At 40.3% G+C, this 19,602-nt stretch overlaps 1 protein-coding gene across 1 annotated transcript in view; it reads right to left on the bottom strand.

The window, feature by feature from the left end:
* rbms3 (RNA binding motif, single stranded interacting protein) overlaps nucleotides 1-19,602 on the bottom strand; it is a 306,064-nt gene that overhangs the window by 247,841 nt on the left and 38,621 nt on the right. The gene's annotated exons all lie outside the window — the stretch shown is intronic.

Genomic DNA, 19,602 nt, shown 5'->3' with positions numbered 1-19,602 from the left:
CTGGATTATGCTGCTCTGAGATGGGTTACCTGGGCTGTCACGGCCGTTGGAGCAGAGAAAAAAAAGGACACACATGCCGATCGTTGGCATTTTAACTAGACCAAGGGCACATACTGGAATCTTTGAATACTGGTCAACAATGCCACTTTTGACCTGTATTACATCACCTAGATAAATGTAGTTGTATTGAGAGTTTACCAATCACCATGAAAAAAAACAGCCACTTTCTATCCTCACATTTCCTTTCTCTCTATAATAAAAAAAATCCTGTTTAATAAAGTCTTAAAAGCCCCAAAATATTCTTGAATAAAAAACTGCTTAATTTAGCGGAAACAGATGTACGTATAAGAAACAGGTGGGGTTTAATGTCGACTAAGTCCAAATTTAAATTAACTGCAATAAACCTGTTTAATCAGCAGAGATACTCATTTAACACAGCTGTTTTTTTTTTAGTTCATTGATTTTTTAAGGCATAGATAATGTCATATAACTTGCAAAAGTCATGAAAATTATATTCACATTTTTCTCAGGACAGCGACTTAACGTCCTCAAAGTCATTAAGTTTTTCTAGGATCAGATGAAGCTTTTTTTGACAGATAAAGATAAATAAATAGCCAAAGGTGATTGTGTCTTCTTGTGTGTGTTTCATATTGTTCTAAATTTGTAGTTGGACAACAAAAGCTATTTGAAGTCACAAACATGGGTTCTTAAAAGTTAAATAATGAATACCATCCTGGGTTGCAGCCTGAGCATTGAATGATTTTAGAATAACAGATGTATTAGTCATATGAAAATGATGCTTTTGAATAATAAACAGCCTTAATGACATGAGTTCTGCTGCAATAATCCTTCTGATTCAGATTTCTGACCCTCTCTGAAAAAGTGTATGTCATATGACGTCATCCAAGACCATTTTGCCATGATTTGTTTTCCCTTTGTGAATGGTGTGCAGAGCAAAGACAAACCACCTTGAACGAATCACAGCTGTACATCACTAGTGAGCATTAACAGTCCCTTTTGGCCCCTCTTGGATTTTCACTGAGGTTAGAGGTCACCCCACACAGGGGCTCCTGACTGAGAGCGCTGGCAGCAATACAGACTCACAGCTGCGCTTAGAAGGCGGGCCAGTCTCTTATTCTTCATCACGAAGGAACCGGAGGGGGAAAACGTAAGACAAAGTTCAGCCTAATTCATACAATATATAACGACAGGTTTAGGGTTCATGTTAATATAAAACAGGAGGAGTCCATTTCCCCAAAAGCGAGATAACTGCATTTATAACACAGACTCCATAGAAAAGGCCCACTGGTGTTGTGAAACTGCAGGTCCTGGGAAAAAAATAGACAAGAAGGAGAAGAACTGAATTTGAAGCAGCAGGTTTTCAAACATTGTTCAAAATGGAAACTTCAGTTACAAAAACAAACTAGCAACTTTGTGTTTCTCCTGCCTTTGTCAAACACATCAAACACGCTCAGTTGTTGTTTTCTAGCAGGCCTTCAATGACAGATTTAGTCATAGAGTCAAAATTTGAGAACTGTTTGGGAGCAGGATATTTTGTGCTAACAACACATCAGCATTTAGAGCTATGCCTCACTGATGCAAGTTATTGAGTGCTACAGAGACATTCTCGCTCTATTATACAGCCACTGTTAAAGACAGAAGGGAAAGGAACAGCCCCTGAGTATGGTACATTAAGCTGCATGGCCACAGCCGCTTCTTTAACTCAACTATTCTGCAGTTCATAGAGTTTAAGTGCTGCCCTCAGTCATGCAACAAACTCCGTTGGCCTTATAAATGAGGATTATTGAGGCAAAGAGGAGATGTTTAGTAGGTAATACGTCCATGTAGAGATACACTGGATTATTTTAAATATGTTTCATGCGTTTATAACACAGGGGCCAGGCTGTGTTTTAACATGAGGCTGAGATCCTAGGGTCTTGACATTTTTTCGACTGGAATGCATGATTGGTCCCTAGACTCAGATTCATGTCACAGACTCTCAGCTGCTCGTCAGAGACCAACACTCTGCCCATATTTCTCCATTTTATATAAGGGCTATTTGGATCTGGTTACACAAGGCATTTTCCCTATTTCCAAGGAGATGTGTGTATGTGCTGCTTGCTTTCTACATTTGTTTATGTATCTGTTTGAACAATTCTTCAGATGCAATAACAATGAAGGTTTTTATTTTTTAAGGCTAAATCAAAACGTGTGTGTGTGTGTGTGTGTGTGTGTGTGTGTGTGTGTGTGTGTGTGTGTGTGTGTGCGCGGTCTTGTATTTGTGACATTGTGAGGACTGCTATGAATTCACCACTTCAGCAGTGGGGACCATTTGGAAATGTGAGACATGGAGGGCCATTTGAGGGTTTTAAATCAATTTAAGGCTTCATAAGGTTTTAATCCAGATTTGGTTTTGGTAAAATCAAACAACCTGATTTCACTCTAATTTCATCTGATAGTATCTAAATCCAATTCTAACATTGCCAACATACTGTTTCAGATATGAAGGTTTTGGAAAAAATATGTCAATAATTCTTAACGGTTGAGTTATACTAGTTATAGTTATACAAAATACTTGTAGGGTGTTGAAATGAGGGATTTTCAATAGCTGCATTAGCTTGCTCCACAGCCAGTTTACATCTCATATGCTCCCCAGCATGTAAAACTGAGACTGTAATAAATGTGACAAATAAAGGGATGTACATTATTTTGATTATATTTAGATATTTATTTGCCCAACAAGGAAGAAAAATTAAACTTGTTCAGCAAGCCAGTGCGTTATCAGCACCATTTATTATTACTAAACATGCAAGACGGGGCAGGATAATGCTTCACCTTCAACTGTATGAAAAAGTGAGTGGAGGTTGTGGCTACATTAATACGCTGAGATGAACCAGAGTGTTGCACCCTTCCTGAGTTAATTTTTCAGCGGTTAAGTGATTTCCTTCTCTCTCCACACTCTCCCAGGTGACATTGTGTGGTTAAGGATGTCAGGGGATGGACATTTACAATTACAGTGCATTTCTTTATAAATGTGAAGAAGCTACAAGGAATCCAACCTGAGTTCAGCCTCAATTTAATTCAGTTGGGTAAAGGTTAATTTTTTTAATCCATGCATGAACTTTGGAAGTCCAAAAACTAATGCATATAAACATGAAAATGTAATACAATAAATGTAATGAGGTCTGGGTTCTGTGGCACTAGTAGTATTAAGTCCTTGGAGGATGGAAGTAAACAAAATTAAACTGGCTTATTTTATGATTCCTGAACTTCAAATAAATGAAAAAAAAGGAAAGATGTTGTTCCCCCGTTCACATGAGTCATTTATATTTGAACACTATGTGACCCCATAACTATGATGAAACCTCCCTATGAGGTTTGTGATAAGGAGTAATACGCTCATACAGAACTATGTCTTGCTTTCCAGGAAATATTTCCACCATGAAATGTATGGCACAATAGAACAAAAACACACTGTGTGAGGTGTTGGGGAGGAACACTGTGGCCTATTGCCGAGACATCAGATTGCTTTTGTATTACAGAAAGTTTAACCGCAAAGTGTTTTTATGGTTCCCTGTGAAATCATACAGTCTTATTGTTTCAGCTTGGTGTACTGACTTTCTTGGAGGAAAAATCAAAACCGGCCTAGAGCAACAGATTGTCTGTTTTTTACTTCTGTGTTATTTTTTTCCTTGATTTTGTCTTAAAGTGAAACCTTTATTTCATGTTGTAAAAGGAACCATTTTTTACCAATTGTCTTATATATGTGCCATTTCCCCATTATCTGTGCAGTTAATAACACAGTACTGTGAATGTCTGATCATCCTTAAGGCATTGTGCCCTTCAGCTGTTGTGGATACTGTGAGACAGAAATGTTTATTTCCCACAACATAGATCCAAATCAAAATGTCCTGGTTTCCTATTGGACTTACTGTCTTATCTTGGCTCAGACCTTTTTTTTTTTTTTTTTAAGAGACTGGAAGGCTGCCAAAGTGGCCCCTTTTCCTCTCTGTGTCATCTCCATATTTCATATACAACACATGCAGAATACAAACTCCAGCACACTTATTCCTATTCAAAATCCCATTAAATGAACAAAAATGAGGTCCCTAAAATATGACAAACGACTAAATAACCAAGTGCCAAAGTCTTTTTGAAATAAAGGTTGAAATGAATGGTTTAAGGGTGAGAGGTTTCAGCATAAGGACCAGGAAAGTCATCCCAGATGGCATTAGTTAGGGGATATTGTCTTCTAGAGGGCCCTCCACGCCTGGTTGCTCCATTTGGCAGGCTATGAAAGAGAAGCAGCTTTCCTTTGGCATCTCTGATGACTGACTTCCTGGAAGCTGTGTTGCGTGAAATGGCCTCCTCTGTACCAGTCGCCCTCCTTTGCCAATCCTCATCCCCTCACACAAGTTGGAGTCCTACTACCAAAGACACAGGATTTAACTGTGACTTTTGGCAAAAGACAGCAGATGGAGGCACGATGGGTTCTGTGGGTCACCGGCACTGCCATCCCAAATGGCATCTCTGTCCACCTAATGCCATCTTTTCTTCAACATCCGAGGACTGACTTTAAACGCAACCAAGGCAATGCAGTGGCAGAGCATGTGTTGATTTTGACATGTGGGAAGACTGTCAAGTTTGAAGCTGCTCTCAGTTAGAAAAGGGAAGGAATGAGCCAGTAAGAAATTACCTTCAGTACGTCCAGGATCACTGGCAAGGCCAAGAACACCAATCTGTCTCTTTTCACCCTCCATTTCTTCAGATAAAAATCTTAGGAAACACTGCCATCTTAGAGGAAAGTCTGGAGGGAGACAGAGTAGGTGGTAACCAAGGCAACTGGGTCAGAGGGTGACATTACACAGGGGATAGCTGACAGCGACTCATACAAGCAGAGCAGTGCTGTACTTGGGGTCAAATGTGCCAAGTTTGGAGTGTGGTGTAAACTGTTAAGATTTCTTCACTGACCTTGCATGACTGAGAAATCTCTGTTGACTTGAGTCCCAATACAAACTTTTTTGACCCTACCTGCTGGGGTCTCTACATCAGTCCCCAGAGATGATACAAGTACCTGTCCTCAGGTACTTAATGGTTATTTCAAAGTTTTCAAGCTCAAAAAGACAGTATTTACTCTGCTTTAAAAAACCTGTTCTCACATAAAATAGTGAGAGGAGTAAAGGAGTGGAGGAGTAAAGAGGACATACAGGGAGACAAAAAGGAGGAGGAAGACAAACACATCAGAGTGAGGCTTTGACCTCTAAGAATCTTTTACTAACAATAATATGAACCTTTCACACTTTCAGCTCTAAGTAAACCTAACAACTTTCTGTGTCTGTTATCCATCTCTCCAAATATTTTCCTTGGCCTGACACGTGTTTATGCTCTGATGAACTGTGAGCCTGGGGGCTGCTGCTGTGAAGCGGATGTAGAGCCTCAAATTTGCATCTAGATATCCCATGGGAAGCAAAATGGAAAGACATGGGGGGTGATCCGACTAACAGACCAAGCCACAATATTGAAGTGGCATGATTTTGATAAAACCTACAACAGAAAAACAGATACCAAAAAACCTCAGTGATCACTTTCCGATAACCTTCCCTTAATCTCCCACCTCACTCAGGCTAACAAGAAGCAGCCCCCAAGTGAAGCGAGGCCATAATCATCGATTCAAAATAGCTAAAGGGAAGATGGTGGCTGCAAGGCAGAGGTAAGTGGAAAAGAAGATGGTTCTCAATATCAAATGTCTTTGACAAATTAATACATTTTTTTGGCCAGAAATGTTGATAATTGATTTATTCCTTGAAGTAGTTTCTCAGTCGCTGCTTTAAGCTTTCCAGGTGTGAGAATCTGCTGACTTGTTGTGCAACACTTTAAACCTAATACCATTAGTGGTTTTGGGATTTTGGGTGTGCAAAATTAGGACATTGAGCCTTTGCAAAACTTCCCCGACAGAAACTGAGAACCAACCTGAGACTTGGTTTTGGCCGGAATCAAATTTTATTCAATGTTCTGTTACATGGCTGCAGGCCCCTTTTATATCAATATGTCTATACCTCAGTGGATCCAAGCATACACATTCCAATAAGTTATTATAAATTATACTATTCCTTAAATCCAAAATTACAATTTACTTCTGGATTGATTGGGATGAACAAAAAAGACACAGAAAAAAAGATGTATTCACAAATAGTATTACTGTTTTTGACTGCCATTTCTCCAAACTGGAAGAACAACACAATGCTGTCCAACTGGTCTTTTTTTAAACTTAATTTAATATTCCACGTCTAATTTGGACAATGTTTTGTTTGGTTTGCACTCTTTTAGATTGGAAAAAAAAGTCTACAGATCAGAATTTGGTATGCTTTCCATGGTTTTGTTCAGGTCCTTGTCCCAAAGTCATTACTTGAAGCGACCTGTCATCTGAAGATGCAACCTTCCTAAGTCTTTCAAACGATTTTTTCAAACAAAGTGGTATAAGATTAATTAGAAGAGAATGCTGTGAGGAAAATACAAATAAAATGTGTTTCAGTCAGTAATACAGAGAGATTAATTGAAAATGGGGTGTCATCTGCATAGCAGCTCACTTTTGCACTTAGGGTTCAGTCATTTACCACCAAATGTATAAAAAGATAAACTGAAAAAAAAGAATTCCACTCATCTAACTACAAGGAAATCAAATAAGTGTTTTAAAGTGTTTTAAATGATAAGTATACTAGATGTAATGTAGAGTTCTTCAACCTGTTAACAGCAGGAAAAAGTCAGACTGTTACTGTCTACTGCTAAACTATGATTACAGCTGTTTACCCACTGGGGAGGCTGAGCTGTTTCTGAGTGGCTCACACCTCCAGACAAATGCTTTCACACTGACATTTAAGTCCTCTTCTTATGTATGCTTTTTATACACCCACCTCTCTGGTACTGTCACTTTTTCTGTTTGCCTCGCTCTATCACTGCCTCCTGTTCTCTGTCTCTCTCTCTCTCTCACTTTATTTCTGTAGGTCTTTCTACCCCTCTCGCTCTCTCTTTCTCCCTCCTTCCATCACTATAAACTGTGGGGATGATGGATGTCTCTGATCGCCTCAGCCCTCTGAGCTCAGTGCACTAAATCCTGAGTGTTGTTCAGATCTCTGTGCCATTAAAACAACACCTACACAATGCAGAAATAGCCACACATGGTCACTAAGTGTGTGGTGGTCAATATGGACAGCTTTAAGAGTGCAAAACACATGCCACATCCACCTTTTGATTATTTTTTATTTTATTTGTGGACCATGTACAATATTAAACATATATGTTGCCATTTGGTGCATTGTACTACAGTTAGCTTAGCTTCCCGATGCATCTCCATACCAAACATTAAAGCAATATTTAATAGCCGTGGAAACGTAATCCAAAAATATCAATCTCCTGGTGGTACTAGAAAAAAAGACAATGCATTACTGCAGTCAGTGTGATACATTCTCTGGGGACCCTGAAGGTCTGAGCGAAATTCAATTAGGACAAATTGTTTTGTTGTTTTGATATTTGAGTCTAAACCAACATAGTGACCTAGCATCATTCCCATTAGCAGAGTCATGAAGAAAAGTTAGTGACCATTATTGGATATTTCACGACAGTATACATTTTAGATCATACCACCAAGCCCTTGCAGGAACACATAAACCTAGTAAAATGACAATAAAATGAGTAGTGGAAACACAGAAAGTATGAATATCAACTCAGTGTAGCTTGCGGCAGGACAAAGCTGCACATATGTTTGGTAAGAAAAGGGGAGTAAGATGAGAGGAGATGAGCACGGCTTTGTGGTGACGTATATTCTTCCATGCCAGGGTTTTGTCCGTCCACCAGAGGTTGTTTAAGACTGACTTCTCTCTGTGTCTCCGATTGCTAAAGGAGCTTGAAGAAAACTGTCTTTGTCTTTCCAAACATCCAATGACAAGGCCAATGAAAAAGGTTTCTCATCATTTCTTCTTCTGCAGTGTCCTTGGCTTTCTCTTTCCTCCAGATGGGCCCTGGTTGCAGCAGCATCTCTCAGAATGACGTGGACTCCAGCTGCCTACTGTTGCTGCTGCTACTATTTCTGGGCCTGTACCCCTTTTCACCTCCAAGAAACTTGATAGCACCTTCAAACGTGCACATCTGTTAGGCATCATGGACCGCGCTGTGCATCAGTAGGGCAGGAAAAGAGGGAAAAAAGTCTTTGTTTATCAGTCACTACTACTTTTAAAGAGACAATGGCACAAAGAACACACAAAAAAAAGTAAAAAAGTTATGCAGACTCGTACACATTCCTCAGATCAACGAGAACCCTGAAGGGTTAGGATGGAAAGATGCACGCATAACCCCATTCTCCTCTACATAGTTGCTCTTTTCTCCTCTCAGCCTTGAAATCTCTTTTTTGTTTTGCTGTCTCTGTCAGGTCCCCGTGGAGGCTGGAAATGAAGAATTAAGACAAGAGCAAGAGAAAACAAACTAAGTTGCAACAAAGTCAGCAAACACTGCAGTCCTCCAATAACAACACTTCTTGATAAAAGTCTATTTTCTCCGCACACTGTCTCCACATGATGTTATCATTTTTCTTTAAATTCAATAAAGTCTTCTCTTGCTGCTCAGATGAAAACTGTATAGTTTGGAGATGAGCTCACATTTGTGTGTGTGTGTGTGTGTGTGTGTGTGTGTGTGTGTGTGTGTGTGTGTGTTTCCAATATGAAGCCGCCTTCTGCAATATGACTTGCTGAAATGCAGAGGATGTACTGCTGTGAGAAGCCGTTATGAACATGGATCTTTATTAAAGTTTGGTCTTTGTTTTGATTTCCACTTAAAAAAGAAGAACAGAAAATTATCTGCAGCAATTTCTTCATACTGTCTAGCTTAATAATCACTCTCTTCTATTTGTATGAGGAGAGGCTAGCTTTGTCCTCAACATCCACAAAGTAAAACAACTTCCGGAGGATACATGCTAACACTTTCTTTCTTCTTGTAGTTTCAGCCTTGGGTAAGAAGTGGGTAAGTGACCGTGAGGCCCACGCAGAGAAAATACTTGTGACACATCCCCCTCAAATGTTTGGGAAGGACACGAAAAGGCCAGTTTTTCACATTTGAATACTTAGTTTGGCCCTCATTCACTGGCAATGAATGGCTATTGTGTGAACTTGTATTTTCCTAAATTTGAAGAGCCACTTTAGTGAAGTATTTACACTCCTTTTGTACGGTCATTTTCGAATGAATAGTGTGAATGTTGGGCCTCTTTTGTATCATGGCAATGAAAACATTCAGAGAAGAGGCAATGCTTCATATTGCATGCTTTATCTCCCGATCTCACTCAGTCAACGTATGAAAGACAAGGCTTAAGGGACTGCGTAGAGGGGAGGGGAGGGTGGGGTAGGGGGGGGTGATCGCCCCACTCTGCACCCCAGTGGAGCATAACAGGGTACGCATGTAGAGTCATGAAGTCATTCCAGCTTCTCAGCAGACCGCTGACACAAGGACATGTCAGAACAGTGGCTCTCTTAGCCCCCTGAGAGAGCTATACTGTCACTGTTAGGGAAAAGACTGTACTTTGAAAGCAACGCACCACAACCTGTCAGATGATGTGACTTTTTCTTTTTCTTTTGGACTGCTCTGTTGGTCAAATTGTGTCAACCTCCCCAGCAGCAAAAACAAGAACAGACATTTGCAAGAAGATACAGACAAGAAGATATATGGACATTTTCACAAAGACCCTTCAGCATAAAAACATATGAGCATAAGAAGAGGGGAAAAACAGGAATCTTCTGGGTAAAACCAACAACCAAATCCCTCGGGTCTCTAGTGCTTTTTCACACCTTTAGCTTTACAAGCACTGCCCAAGGAAACAGTTATGGAAGATGCAATTAAAAGCCCTTAAAGCACTAATGTGAGGAAGTAGCTAGGGCACTTCAACTTGTGTGCATTCAGTAATTAATTAAGTTAATGAAGTGCAAGCACTCATGTGCTAGAGCTGTGGTGATGGAGTGCAAAGTGATAATTTGCTGCATGTGGTGTTAGCAATAGATAGCCCTCTGTACCTAGAGCATAGCTATACTGATATTTTACCTTAAGACATCACAATGCTCTGAACGTCATCTTTCTAAAAATGTTAAGTTTTATGAATTTTATCTTGGAAGACAGAAAAACCGTTTCCATTTAACAACAGAATTTGACCTGAGATGAAAATGGCCGCTGTGATTTGGTGCATCGCCATTCAACACATAGACAAACACTCTTTGCTAATACCCTTTCAGTACATATGTGCGTATAGTACAAGCCTGTTGGCAGTTATTTTTAAGTGAACATCATGTCATGCACAGTGTGGAAAAGAATGACGTGTAAACTAATGAACATCACTTTCTGCTCCTGTCGTCATTTCTCAGGGGCCAAATGATTTGGTGCACACTGGAGTGTTCACCAAGATTCAGCAAACGGCCAAACTAACAATAAATCAGAGAACAGCAGGGAGGGTACACCCAGGAACACTGAGTCAGCTCCAGAAAAATGTGTGATTTATGCCCGTCTGAGCCATCAATCTCTGTAATTCCGACAAAAAAAAAAGGAAATAGCTTCCGAATCCACACCGCAAGTCTTCCTTAAGCTCATATGCCTTAATAAAACTATCATTTGAGGTCTTGGTTTATGTGTGTTGGTCGAAGTTTTCAGCGGCGAGATCTATTTCACTGCAATGCACAACACAAATCGTCCTACTGCAGCACAAGTCCTTCAGGGGCTGAGAGAAGCCATACAAGCAACTGCAGACGGAGGATCACAGTTTCCACATGTTCCACACCCTGTTTTATATCGCCCGCTCACGCTGGGAGAGAGAGAGAGACTTCTGCCAGCCTGAAGTGAATTACATATAGAGCACATAAGTAGCAAGGATATAAAGAACCATGTGTGAACTTGTGCACATGTGCAGCAAGAAACAATAAATAATGCATGGAACCTTTTGACTCTAAACCTTTGAGATTCCATGTTTTTCCATCTTGCCATATCATCCAAAATCAGACCACAATGCACACACTCAGACCTTGTTTTTTTGCACATCACATCTCTCAGGCACATAAATGAGTGAGATTTGATTTGACAGCTCGGGTATGGAAACAGAGCCACGGGCTAAAAGAGGTGACATGATATAGACAACAATGTCAAGTGAGGAGTTGAGGAAAAACGAGGACCCCCTGAAGTGAGATCCAAATCTAGGACCGCTGTATGTCGATGTGCTATCCTGTCAAAAGTGACAAAAGAGACTGACAGGAAACAAAGAGGCATCACAAAATACACCCAGACAGAACAGATAAGAACATGTTTCATGGATACATAGAGAAACATGCTGTCACACATTGTCATAAGCCATCACACACTTTGGTGTTTTTTTTTTTCCTGAGCTTCTACACTGATAGTGTGGAAGAACTGAATTCTGTTTTTCAGGAAGTGACTGCTTGACAGGTCAGCATGAGCTTTTCAACAAGGAAGTTCAGAAACACATGCCAGAAACAGCTTACAAACATGCAATGTGTGTTTTCTTCTCGAAAATATGACCTTATGTGACCAAATCACTTAAACACAGCAGGGCAAGAGAGAACTTAACTTCCACACTGGGAGCACTCATATGGTTTTTGGCCCAAGACGTCCACCAAAAGGCCAATTGCTGGAGCAATAATCCTCACAAGTTAGCAACATGAGCCGACCCTCACAGTAAGAAGCTTCCCCTAAAGAGCAAAGTTCAAGACACCAAGGAAGCCTGCGACTGAGTTAGAATCTCTGGTAGAGGCTGAGGTCACGATGCGATGAAACCCAACACATCCATCTAATCTTCCCTTCTTAAATGTAGGAATCCATGACCTCTACGACGCCACACAAGAAAGCGTTGGCGCAAAGAAGAGAGCGGCATAAACATTATGTATCATTGAAGACGTTAAGAGCGAAGTGGCCGGGTCAGTGGAGAGGACGAGGAAAAGGGCAGCGGTTTATTTTTATCATAGATAAAGCAGAGAAATCAATCAAGGACTCATTTGAAACACAGATAATAAAGGAGAACAAATTCCAACATCCTCTGTATTTTATAAAGGGTCTTAAGCAGAACAGATTTGGGATTTCCACAGCAGCTAGGGCACATCATGCCTTAAAAGAGCCAGCAGTATCAAGCAAACAGAAGTGCAGATACAGTTCTGAACATTCAGCTAGGAAACTGTCCACTGGTTGAGCAGGATGACTAAGGATGACAGGGATGGCTAATGTGACTTTCATTAATGATACGCTACAGGCCAGAGGCAGAGGCAGGCCAAGCTCAAATTGAAATGTGCTGAAGCATAACTGTGTCGGATGCCCAGTTTCCTACCCCCATAGTCCAACTGATTGAATTCCTGCCTCGCCCAGTCAAAGAATTCCCAGACTTCACTTATTCCCGTATCAAGCCGCCGGTTGTGGCTAGTCGACTTCCGGACAAACCTGCCATGAACTACCACGATTATTTAAGTAAATTATTATAATCTGCCCATAGTCAGAGTCCGGTGTTTGTTAGAAATAAATACAAATATTAATTTTAGATTTGAAACAATTTATGTGAAAAAAAAACACCAGCTGTGGGTCAGACAACACATAATTCATAAACCATCCAACTGATTTTTTTTTTAAATTTTGCCAATGGAGCGCTTAAGCTCAGTGTTGAAGGAAATAAGAGGGTTTTCGATAAGTTATGGGAACTATTCCTGAACCACCTCCCACATGGTACAGCAGACCTAGCACACAGTGTTGAACGGCGCCCCCAATGTTGAACGGCGCCCCCTCCTTTACCTCTGTGAATCCTTAATGCTCTCTGTGTCTGTATCTTATAGACCTGTTGTATACTCCCTGTTCCGTTAAATATCTGTGATACAGAAGTGTCCATGTATGCATCAAGATATCGACTCTCATCGTTGACTGGATAATCATAATGGAATCAAATCGTGAGACCGGTAAAGATGCACAGCTCTAGATAGATACCATGCCTTTCAAAATATTTTGTTGTTTTGTTTTGATTGTCTTTCAAACTCATGAGGTCTGTCATTTGCTCAAACAAGTCCTTGCTGTCATGAGTTTCTTTGTCGTTTTTTCAAAAATTACATAAAATACTGTTAAAAAAAAAAGAACATTTTGAGACTTCTGTGTTAAATTTGAAGTGAAGTAGTAGATCATAGCACTGAGTATCAAGTGGTCATTGGATTTTGCGTATATTTGCGATATTTCAAGCATATTGAGCAGCTCTCCTGTAAATGCATATTCCATTTTTTCATCCTCAATTATCACTTCTACTCCTTAATTTCACATTCTGGTCAAACAATCTGCTGTGTTTAGTAGCTGTTTACATATCGGCTTTTCACAATTGTAGAAGTTCAGGAAGTCCAGGTATGAAAAGAAGAAAAGAAAAACCTGTTTACATACATGCAATGACGTGTTGATTTGAGGTGTCAGACTGCAGGAGACGAGTGCAGCTGCTAGTTAAAAGTAGATTTTAAAGCAAAAGGCTCTTCTTCTCCAGAGTGGAGGGTCTCGTTAGCTGACAGGGGAACCCGAGCACACAGGGCTGAGGAGTTGGCTGGCTGCTGGAGAGCTGTCTCCCTTCACTGACATCGATAGGGGCTCCACAGTAGGGTGAGGAAACAATGGTGTTGACAAGCAGTATCAGGCCTAGCAGCATGAAGGCAGGGCCAAACGATTCCATTTCCCAGCCAATTCCATTATCAGGACACACAGACTTTACTAATGCCTGAAAACAAACAATACACAAGCATCCTTCTAATTAAGCCCTAGAGTAGTGCTGCTTAGTGCACCGGCATATCTGTGTTGGATGCCTGCGAACAGACTGATTGGATACATCAGCACTTTTAATGTGCTCCTGTTTCCTTATGTAGACCTCGAGAAGGCTTCTGGCTGATTCCACGGCCCGACCATACATCGCACGAGGCATTCAGAGGCCGTAGAGGCAGATTGTGCTATTATTTATTTATTCAGAAGTACACAATCAGACAACAGCCGATGGTGATGACAATGTGGATGAGGGCTGAACAAGTATGTCAGAAATGACTATGTTAATGTATTGTGGGGCCAAATGTTGTGATTTTGTGGTCATGCGTTTAGCCACATAACCTTTGATTGTACGTAAGCTTCTGCGGTGAAGTGTAATAGTAACCTTACACAAAAAGCACAAATATCTTAAATACTTGTAAAAAATGTGCACCAAAAACTTTACAAAATAACTTCATAGTTTGATTGATGGAGCTGTCACACCAAAAACTCAAATATTTATATTAATAAACAGACAAAGCCAATTCCACTGAATAAAACTCTGAGCTACCAGAAAGTGCTGTAAATGCTTATTTGAAGTCATTCTCACGACCCATTACCAATTTTCAAATTGGCTTTTATACCAACCAGGACTTGCCAAAGTCATACACAACTGCTTTTGCAATATTGGGAGAAAGCCTTTGATCTGCAGATGCTGCATTCATAATTTGAAAAGTACCACACTAAAATGCAGAGCTATTACCACATTTATTTTAACCATCTTTGTCTTGATTAAATTGTTTGCAACCCACAACCCCTCGAAAAAATAACACATCCATCCTCAGTGCTTTTTTCACAATATTATAAGAAAAGAAAAACAGCCTCTTACTGGATAGTCATGTCAACAGGATTATTAGAAAGAATTGTCCATACCATTTGGAATCATATGATGAAGTTCTGCTGTACATTAAACAGCTTAGGTCTTAAAGATATCTAAAAATAATAATTATTTTTGGAAATAAAGTAGTAAACAGAGTGTAATCATTTAAGGCAGAGTTCCTGTTAGATTCAACCTAGTCCCACTTCTCTATTCTTTAGAGGTTAAAAAATGAAGAAGTTATCATTCTAGAGAGGCTTTCTGTGTTTTTACAAAGATAAAGTTAATGACAAAAGACCCAGAGAGCGAGGGGCAGGAGAATGAGATAAACAAAGCTTGTGAAAAAGACGAAAAATGGTCATTTAGGAAAACGTTTGAAAGAGAAGTGGACTCTCAATTCCCCGAGGTGATCGAAAATTAATTAAATGGCAGCACACATTCACACTGTCCGCTGCTTTTCAAAAGGAAGCAAATTAATGAGGTGATAACCTAAGGACTCTGCTCACTTTTTTTTTTGAAGATGACTGCTCTCTTGAATGCTTCATTTGATGTAGAGGAGAGAGTGATACACAGCAGCGAGGATCCATAACTAGCCTGCTTGTAATTCTTTCCCTTTTCAGTGAATGAACGGTGCAGCACCAAGGCTTCAGTCTGCTCGAGTGGCTTCTCAAAGGACATTCTTGAATGTGTAAGGATATATACTGCCACACATTAGCCTGATTTACAACGTAGCCTGATTTAATATTCATATTTTCAGGTTTGAAGATGTCTTTTGTAAAAATGTGGCCTTTTAGGTGTTGTTGGAGCTCACAAAATGGTCAATATTAGCAGTCAACACTCAATTAATTATTATATTATTATTATTATTATTATTATACACAACCTTCACAACAGGGTCCTAAGTCTCTAACTAGACTCTTCTCCTCTGTTGCCCCCCCGGTGGTGGAATGAACTTCCAAACTCCATTGGATCTGCAGAGTCCCTCTACCTTTAAGAAAAAGCTAAAGACCCAGCTCTTTCATGAATACCTACTAACTTAATGATGATGGTCTCCATATTATTGATGATGATGATGGTAGTGACGATGGTTTTTGTTTGATGAAGACGACTTATAAGATGGTTTCTATACTGATTACAGCTCTCAAGAACTGCCCTCAATGTTGTGCTTTGCCTCTGGTCACTTCCTGTCAGCACCTGTGTGTCCAATCAGACTCAAAGCTGATCATTTGCTCTTACTGACATTGTTCCCTTTTTTCTAGATCCTTGCTTGTGTTGTACTTACTCTCTGATGTACACCGCTTTGGATAAAAGCGTCTGCTAAATGTAACCTAGCATATATATAATGGATCAGGATTGAATCAGAATGAGATTTAACTTCAGGGTATTTGTCTATATTCAACACAGTTTCAGTAACACTGGAGCTGCCAAGCATCTTGAGCATGTACTTCATATAAAAGGACCATCATTATCCATTAAAGCCACGTTACTGTAAGTGATATTGACCTCCATCAAGTAGTTCAACTTCTGTAATTTCTCTGAAGTACAATGAAGCAGACTTCACTTCCACACATGGATTTCTTCAAGGTTCGCCCTCAAGTTCAACAACCCTCTCCAGTTCATCTTAACACACAGGGCAGAGCACAGGAGTGGACTGTGTTAGCCGTTTGAAGTCCTGTTAGGAAACCATGACTGCAGAGGTTTCTGTCTTTGTCCGTTTTCAGAGAAGAGCCTTTCTCATCAATTGTAAAGAGATCTCGAGGGAATGTTTGAAATCTCCGATAAATAGTAAAACATCATCTGCATACGAAGACACATTACAAGTTGGGATGAGGAATTCATTGAAGCTGCCGTAGGGGTTTGGGATTGCTAAACTAAGTGTTAATGCATTTTCTCACTGCGTTGTTGTCAATGCTTCAGAGTAACATTTGATCACAATGGGGTTAAAGGGAGCAGGAAGTACAAGTCACATTACATTTGAAAATGTATCCAGCAAACTGTCTGGTGCCATTTCACCAAATCTTTAATAAGAATATAAGTAAGTAAAACATTGTGTCTGAACTCTGAATCCCCTCTCTACTGCTCCCTTTACACCCATACATACAGTATGAAAGGCCTTTCATGCAAGAATGTGGAGTCTGGGCCAAAGCCTTTCCCCATCAAGGTTTGTGGTTCAATTGCAGTGTTTTAAGGGGCATCTCAACTGGTCCCACTGCATACACTGGAATGGACAGAGAAAAAGCTGCCAACTTTCTCTCTTTGGAAGCTGGAATAGAACAAGCAACATTTTTTAGTAATAGAGTTGCCTCCTGCTCAGTGGATAAAATGCAGGCCTGGATTTAACTTCTGGGTAGGTGACCCTTACTTCACCAGGTTTCAAGTGTAACGTACATATTCAATCCAACTGAGCTAATAAGTTTTATTACGTCTATTGACTCTGCAGGGGCGCCTGTGGACTTGCAGTAAGATACCGTAGGTTAGAGTGATTACGTTAAAGGTCAGGGTCTTTTTGCACCTTGCCAAAGGAGGAATGTGATGACAACACTAATTTCATAGAAGTTTGCTCTGGTCATACAAAAGCTATACATACCACCCACAAACAATGGAGAGAAAAAAAGAGAAAAAAGGAAGAACAAAGATTATTTTCTGTAGGGTAGAGCATGCAGAGATGAGGAAAAAGAGAACAGAGCAGTTCGATAAGATGAGTATAGTTTGTGCTGTCAGTTGGTGTTGAAGGTCTCCTCCTCCACATACTCTCCGTGCACATCTGTCTGAGTATAGCTAGAAGGGATCGGGCTGGTACCTCCGTCTCTCCCTACTCTTCCTCGCTTCACTGGGGGAGAGAAAGTGCAGATAAAAGAGGGCGTTTAAGATCTGCCACTTGTGGAGAGGTTTCATCTCCAGCCTCAGGTGGTGTTTCAATGCACAGCGCAGATTGAAGGCGAATCACAGACACTGCTCAAGGCCAAGCTGCTTCCTACAGCGGTACTAGTGTAATACACAGGGAGAGAAGAAAGATATAGAGTGACAGTAAACAAAGAGGAGGAGGAAATGGAGGGAGGGGAGGACAATAATCTCTATAGTCATTGTAAGAAGTATCAAGATGCAAAGGCTTCATTGGATGCCTCTACAGATACAAAACACAGAGGCAAAAGGCTAACTCTCTCACATTCATCAAGGGGTTCAGATTTGATTTCAAGCCAAGCTCAAGTCTTGATTCTTTCCTTCCTCGCTTGTTTCCCTCCAGACAGACAGATGCACAGATAGATACAGTCAATCTCTTCATTCCCAAACTCACATCCTGCTGGCCACAAATCACAGACAAAAAAAAAATAGAAAGTGCCAGCAGTAATTCTAGCACTCGTTATTCTTCATTACGGAGTAGAAAAGCACCTAGGGCTAGATCATATTTGCTGTTAACTAAAGTTTCGGAGACAATTAGCTCAGGTTGTTAAAATTAATCTTTGTTACAGCCATAATCTCTGAGGCCAGCAGAAGCACTGGGCATTTATGGTTTGTTTACTCTTGAGCGCCTCCTGTGGATATCGACCCGGCCCTGTTGTAAACAGTAGGATAAGGCCTTCTGTGAGCGCTGGATGGATTTGCTTTCTGCACAGGCATGAGCCATCCAATTGTGAACAAGATTAGACACACAGAGAAGGAAAACACAAGCTCAAACTACTCAATGATTACTGTAAGGTTTGCTGTTCAGATATAGGTTTATCTGAACAAACTCCTTATTATATCGTTTTTTAACATCTCTCCTCAGTAATGAGGATACGGCTGATACCAAACATCCTGTCTACAGGGAGATATATGACTTGGAATTCCAGTCATTATTGCATCTCAAAAACCCTTACGGCAGCATTCCTGTGTTCCCGCTGCTTGTTGTCATTCCATCGATGATTGACAAACATCGGTGGCTCATAGGATCTGATAGGAGGCTCCATTATGCTAATCTAAGCAGTCTCTTTTTCATGGCACTGCCTGAACGAGCTGAATAAAACATATCCCATTTTTCCTATTCAATTGTATTCCTCTAATGCATTTCATTCTATAAAGTTTTGAGTCTCTCTCTCTCTCTCTCTCTCTCTCTCTCTCTCTCTCTCTCTCTCTCTCTCTCTCTCTCTCTCTCTCTCTCTCTCTCTCTCTCTCTCTCTCTCTCTCTCTCTCTCTCTCTCTCTCTCTCTCTCTCTCTCTCTCTCTCTCTCTCTCTCTCTCTCTCTCTCTCTCAGAATGGGCATGCTTCTAAGAGTAATTAATGCTTCCTCCTCAAAAGGGCTGATTAATGCAGGAAGAGGCATTGAGCACATGTGGCTTTTGTGTGTTCTTACTATTAGAATATTTAACAGACATGTACATAAACACACCTGTTCTCCCATTGGCATTGAAAAGAACTCACACATGACACTGTGGTATGAATGAAAGTATTTTACAGAACAAAAATCTGTACTTTTCATATTAGATATGAGATACTTAAAGAGAAACACCAAAAAAAAAATGTAACGCAAAAGGTTTAAATATTTGCAAGAAGATTTACACAAAGGGGGAAAAAAATGAAAGTCAACCCACAACAAGTTTCATGCAAATCAGTGTAATGTCACTGCTGTAGAAAGCTGAGTTTCCATATGACAATAACACAGAAACGATGTGCATTTCTTTCTGTTTGGGGCTATTGTTCAGAGCAAAAACAATGTTGTTAGTTTTGAGTATTGTAAGAAAGATACAAGATGAAGTCTATCATGCACAATAACAGAAACACTACTGTATGGAAGCGTCAATGAACTGCTTCAAAGCCGTGCAAAAACTTCCATGTAGCAGCCAAGTAATCATGAGAGAATCTGATGCCATACGATACAATCCTCTCATTCTGTTTTGCCACCTCTCCATCCCTCCTCTTCCGCCGTCTGTTATTAGCAGTTCTTTAATAATGAACCCAACAGGCATCC

The sequence above is a fragment of the Labrus bergylta genome, chromosome 19 (genome assembly GCF_963930695.1).
Source record: "Labrus bergylta chromosome 19, fLabBer1.1, whole genome shotgun sequence".
NCBI lineage: Eukaryota > Metazoa > Chordata > Actinopteri > Labriformes > Labridae > Labrus > Labrus bergylta.
This window is presented reverse-complemented; position numbering and strand designations above follow the sequence as displayed.